General features: G+C 50.6%; 1 long non-coding RNA gene across 1 annotated transcript; it reads left to right on the top strand.

The window, feature by feature from the left end:
- Nucleotides 1–1,099: 1,099 nt before the first annotated feature.
- On the top strand, nucleotides 1,100–3,736 carry LOC147353172 (uncharacterized). The gene is made up of 3 exons (XR_015144992.1): nucleotides 1,100–1,231; nucleotides 1,611–1,743; nucleotides 2,874–3,736. It is a non-coding gene; the product is annotated as an uncharacterized LOC147353172 (long non-coding RNA).
- The last annotated feature ends 1,889 nt before the right edge of the window (nucleotides 3,737–5,625 follow it).

Genomic DNA, 5,625 nt, shown 5'->3' with positions numbered 1-5,625 from the left:
TATTTTCGTATTAGTGAACCGCAGACCACAGAGCCCCCCGATCGACTCATTCTTGGGCCACAACAGCTCCCCTCCAGGAAGCTGGGATGTGCCTCCGGCAAACAAGCACAGGCCTGGACACCCTCGGGGCAAGGGCCTGATTTAGGGGCACAAAGAAGTGCAGGTCTCGTGTGCTCCCGCGGTCGCCCCATGTGCGTTCTCCACACACGTGGGCCCGCTGGTCCCAGCCCTCCTGCTCACAGCTCACAAGCTGTGGCGGCAAAGGACCCCCCACCCCTTTTCTCTGCCCATTGGATTGTCTCTGGTCACCCCTGGGGACACAGTGAACACTTGGATATTGTCCTGCCCAAGAATGAGGATAGCTTGGGAGACGCAAATCCAACAGCTTCATTCTCTGGAACCAACTGAACAATATCAAGCATTAATTATTTACATTTTCCGAGTTCTGCTTGAAATCTACAGGGTTCCTCCAGGAAGTGCAAGAGCCAGAATCTGAGCCCGGGCTGACTGTCTCCAGTCTGGGCTCTTAACCACCATGCAAGACCCATGAAAGAACTGCCATGGGTGCCCAGAGCTCAGCTCTAAAATCCAGCAACATCAGGTTTGAGTCAGAGTTCTGCCATGTAGCCTCTCCCCAGGCCTCAGTTTTCTCATCTGTAAAATAGGGATAGTGACATTAAGTACTTTGCAGAATGCAAAGAATAAATAAAGTAAAACCTGTTCTGCCCTTGGCACAGTGCCAGGTACACAGGAAGTGTTCAGTAAACCCTAGCAATTAAACTATGCATGATGACAACAGTGACTATTTTACCATCCTCTCTGCTGAGCCTGACCCTTGCCTCTTCCTGCAGGTACCACGACGGAAGTCCCACAGCCTCCTCCACCTTCACCTTGAGAGTTTTGGGGGAGGTCAGTGCTGGGAATGATGGCAGAGTCCCTCTGGTCAGTTTGTGGATGAGGCCAGAAAGGGGAAAGTCTTGCCCAACCTCACAGAGTGAATGGTCCAAACCAGGAATCTCAGGGGACGGACACCAGCCCAGGGCTGGGCTCACCACGCCCCATCCCCACCCTTCAGCAGTTTCTGCTGACCTCCTTTCCCACCGCACTCCAAGGCTCTGAGGGGCTCACATCCTTCTCCAAAGCTGGCTCCCTGGCAGGACTGGGCCAGGCCGGGGAAGGAGCAGCCTGGACCCATAACTCAGCCAAGTCACCTGGCAGCTGCTCCCAGCTCGTAAGCCATTAAATCCTCCACATCTGCTCTCTGCTCCAACAGCGGGCAGAGGGGCCTCTTTCTTCCCCGTGCCTTGAGAGGCTTGGCTGCTGCACATGCATTAACTCTTGAATTTCAGCCCTGTGCTGCCTCCCCAGGCACCCGTCCCTCCTTGTGTCCTGTCCTCCCCAACCCATTAGCCACCCCTCCCCCAAGTCCTGGTGGTGGTGGTGGTTTAGACGCTCAGTCGTGTCCAGCTCTTTGGGACCCCATGGATTGTAGCCTGCCTGGCTCCTCTGTCCATGGGATTCTCCAGGCAAGAACACTGGAGTGGGTTCCAATTCCTCCTCCAGCGAATCTTCCCGACCCAGGGATCGAACCTGTGTCTTCTATATTTCAGGTGGATTCTTTACAGCTGAGCCACAGTGGAAGCCACAGTGGAAGCCCCTCTTCACCTAGTCCTAGCTACACCCAAATCAGAGAGCTAGGCCAGGCATAAAAATCACTTAAGTAAAGTCTGATTACCTGCATGGGTAAGTAAATGAGGCAGGGCAACCCCTGATGGGGGAAACGAATGCTCTCCCAATCCTTTCCCTTCCTTTAGAACAGCAGTCCCCAACCCTGGGGAGATCTTAAAAATTCCAATGGGCAGACCCCACCTCCCAAAAATCAGAAGCCCTATTTCAGGACCAGGTTTAGCAAATCTTTCCCAGTTATTCTAACACCCAGCTGTGGCTGACAACCACAGGCTTCCCTCCAAACCAAGCTTTTCACCTGTGGACATTCTCAGGCAGCCTTTGTCAGCCACACCTGAAGCTGCAGAGACCTCCTGGCTGCCAGCCTCTTCAACGACTCAGCAATCGTGTGCCCAGGCTCTGGAATCAGACAGCCTGGGCTCAAGTCCTTTTTTGATTACTGACTAGACAGACACGTGGCCTCTAGGTGAGGATTCAGCCCTTTCCTCAACTGTACCTTGGACTAGGATGGTGATACAGAGCAGGATCCTATTTCTATTACAGGAAATAGGCTTCATTCGGGTCCCCCCCGACCTTCCTTCCCTGATTTCCAAGGAGCAGGTTCAAACAGTTGCTAATTAGGGAAGGGAGGGGATACAGAGACAAGAGGGGAACTGTCAAGAGAAACTGTAGTGCAGCCTTGGGGCAAGGTCCTGGTTCCACATCAAGGGATATACACAGCAATATCTTTGAGCTGTTTTGCAGATACTGAAACCCCCTACCAGGTGGGAGAAATTAACAGAGTGCTGCCCACAAGCAAGTAGAGCCCAGACAGTTGGAATCAGAAGGTTGGTGATGCTGACTCCCACTTACCTCACCAAAAACCAACCAGAAGAATGTCCATAAGCCCTTTCTGAATCATTACCATAAAACTTCTCACTATCCCCTCCAGGTCGGGACACAGTTTTGAGGGCATTAGCTGCTGTGGGGTGCCCTTTGCTTGAAAAAGAAATAAAGCTACTCTTTTTTGCTTCATCCAAAACTGTCTCTGAGATGACATTTGATGTCAGGATACAGAAGCCAGATTCGGCTTCAATGGCACTGACATCACAGTGTTACTGAAGGAATGAAGGAGGTGATAATGTAAGCAGCCAGAGCATCACCAGTCACATAGCAGGGCTCCAGTGACCGTGGTCCTCCCGTCTCAGGGTGCCTCCACTGCATCGAGTCCACAGCTTTTCCCCCACACATCACTGGAATCAAACAACATAATGACATCTGAAGGTGCTGACCATGCTTCTGCCTCTGCTTCCTGTCTCCATGGGCACATGACGTGTCTCTCGGTGAGCTCACTGGATTCATGAAAGAGGCAAATGCCAAGGATGGCTCTGCGTGTTGCTGCAGAAAACAAGAGCTTCCATCTCTCAGTACTTGTTGGAGCAACACTTCAGTGATGCCACTTATCATGTTTTGGTGATTGTAGTGCTTTTTTTTTTAATGCTCTAGGTTTTTTTTTAATATGCAATTAAGAATAAAAAATAAATACAAAATTAAAAATATGCTATGATGTGACCTGTGCAAACCATCATTTTTAAACTCCAGATGCCAGCCCTCGTTGTAAACACAGTGATGAATGGTGCCTGTGGGTCCCCTGCTGTGAGGAGTGTGCCTGAGGGGCAGGGTGTTCTTTTTTGAGTACCGTCATCCCCCGCTAGGAACTGGCACTCAGTACCCTCAGTGTGATGAATTTTGAGACAGACTTGCGAGGGCATCTTCTTTCCTGTTGCAATTCCTCTCTGGCTCTTCACAGAGGCATCAGAAGAGGACTCGGACAAGCTTCCCTCAGAGCTGGGGTTTGAACTTTAGGTCTTTAATTAATCATGGTGACTTTCAGAGCCTCGGTTTTCTCATCTACAAAATGGGGATAATGACATTTTCCTCGCTGGGCTATTTGAGGAGTTAGGTGAAAAGACAAAGGTATGAAAACACTGAAATCGCTGCAGAAAGTGGAGCGGGCCCAGCTTGAACAAGCTTGTTTTTCTCCTAAATCCTTCATCCTGGGAAACTTGAGCCAGCTCCTCCTGCCTCGATGGGGAAGCCCTGGATCTTTGGGAGCCTATTAGCTGAGCCAAGTGGAGAGTTAAACATCCAAACTGACAAAGGGCTGTGGAGCTGTTCAGAACACCCCACTGCCCCAGCAGATGGTCCTGGGCCAGATGGTTCACAAGCAGGGGCGGGGGCGGGGGCAGGTGTTTGTTGCGGCGGGAGAGCGGTGAGAGGGAGTCTGCTGGTCGTCCCCTGCCCTCCCTTGGATGTGTCCTGCAGGGGAGGGGCGCTGCCCAGCCCTGACAGATGTGCAGACTGGGAAGGTTTCCAGGTACAGGGTAGGAAAAGTGGGCAATTAACCCCATGCCAGGACCTGCTCAGGCAAATTGGGAAGTAGGTGAGTGTGCCTCGGTGCTTTTCAGCTCCTCTGCTCCTGTTTCCTCACCTTCAACCAAAGACCTTCTGTGAAACACGGGTTGATGCTCCAACCGGGCAGATCCTGCCTCTCTTCTCTCTCCCTCCAGCCCCATCAAAGCTCAACCATCTCAGTTCATTCTCCCCAGGACTTTATTCCTGCCTGCTGAAATAGTTAGGCAGCAGCAACCACGCATGCTGAGGATTTAGACCCTATAGCATCTCCTCCCAGGACTCTTCAGGCCATGACTTAACTTTTGTAGAATTTTCGTGCCACCTGAGGTCAGGGAGGGCTTTTCACATTGTTTAGGAGAGTCCCTGTTCCACCCAAGAGAGAGGCCACTGCAGAGAGAGGGAGCCAAGGAACTTCTACTTGCTCACTGTGCAACTCTCAGTGAGTCATTACCCTCTCTGGGCCGTGGCCCTGTGCATCCACAATTCAATCGAAATCAGAGGATGACAGAGCAGTGCAAAGATCCGATGGCACCAGCATGGAAACGAAGGAATGCATGTCAGGCACTCACCCCAATCCTTTTGATTTCAGACGAAATCTGAAATCAGCACAGCAGCCACTGGTAGCTTGAGGTAAGCAGTGAGAAGTAGCTGGAAGTGAGACCCTAGTTTCCCGACTAGGAATTGGACTCTGGCCACCTGGGTGAAAAACAGAAGCCTTAGCTAGGCCATAAAGGCCAGTGACTTGAGCCTAAATCCCCAGTCCTTGCCTGCCTCGACAAGAAAACTCTGATGAGGAGACAGAAGGTGAAGAAAAAAGCAGAGCATTTGTTGGAAAAAGGAGAGTATGTGCAGAAAGACAGCCAGGCGGGCTCAGTGGGAGAGTTACACCTTTGAGAAGTTTAAATCCTTTACCACCAGGCAATTTTCAGGGTCTTTGTCTTCCCTTTGGCCAATTGTTTTATTTCACCACCTGCCCAGCCCGCTAATTTGACTCAAGACCTTCCCCTAGGCATGCATGCACCCCTCAGCCAAGATGAATTTCAGTGAAAGGACATTTAGGGAGGTGGGGATAGCAAAAATCCTTATGGCCTTGCATCCCTGTCTTTTAAACCTGAGGAGCCTTTCTGTGCATATGTAGTGTCTCCCTTGCGTCAAAGAGCAGGAATATGTGATCCTTTACTCAAACAGGGTTTAGCCCCTCTTTGTTCCTTCCATGACTGTTAACATAAGATGTCCTCAGGAAACAAAGCCTGACTCTTCACCCTGTTTCTGTTATTTCTATTTTGGAGAGCGAGCAGGAGGCAGATTGTAAGTGCCTGGTGCCCACCTATCCCCTGCCTCACTTACACCCCTGTAATGGTGAGTTGCATGTTTGGGGGCCAGAGGCCAATCAAGACCTCCCATCATGCAGAGATTCAGTATTTAAAAATACCGTGGTTTAGGAGTTTGTATTAATTTTCTGAAGTCGCTGTAACAAAAGACCAGGTAGCTTAAATGGCATAAACGTGTGGACTCACAGTTCTAGAGGCTGAAAGTCCAAGATCA

The sequence above is a fragment of the Bos grunniens genome, chromosome 18 (genome assembly GCF_055505025.1).
Source record: "Bos grunniens cultivar Pamir isolate PY7600 chromosome 18, Bosgru_T2T1.0, whole genome shotgun sequence".
Taxonomy (NCBI): domain Eukaryota; kingdom Metazoa; phylum Chordata; class Mammalia; order Artiodactyla; family Bovidae; genus Bos; species Bos grunniens.
The sequence above is the reverse complement of the archived record's forward strand: the minus strand, read 5'-3'. Positions and strand labels throughout refer to the sequence as shown.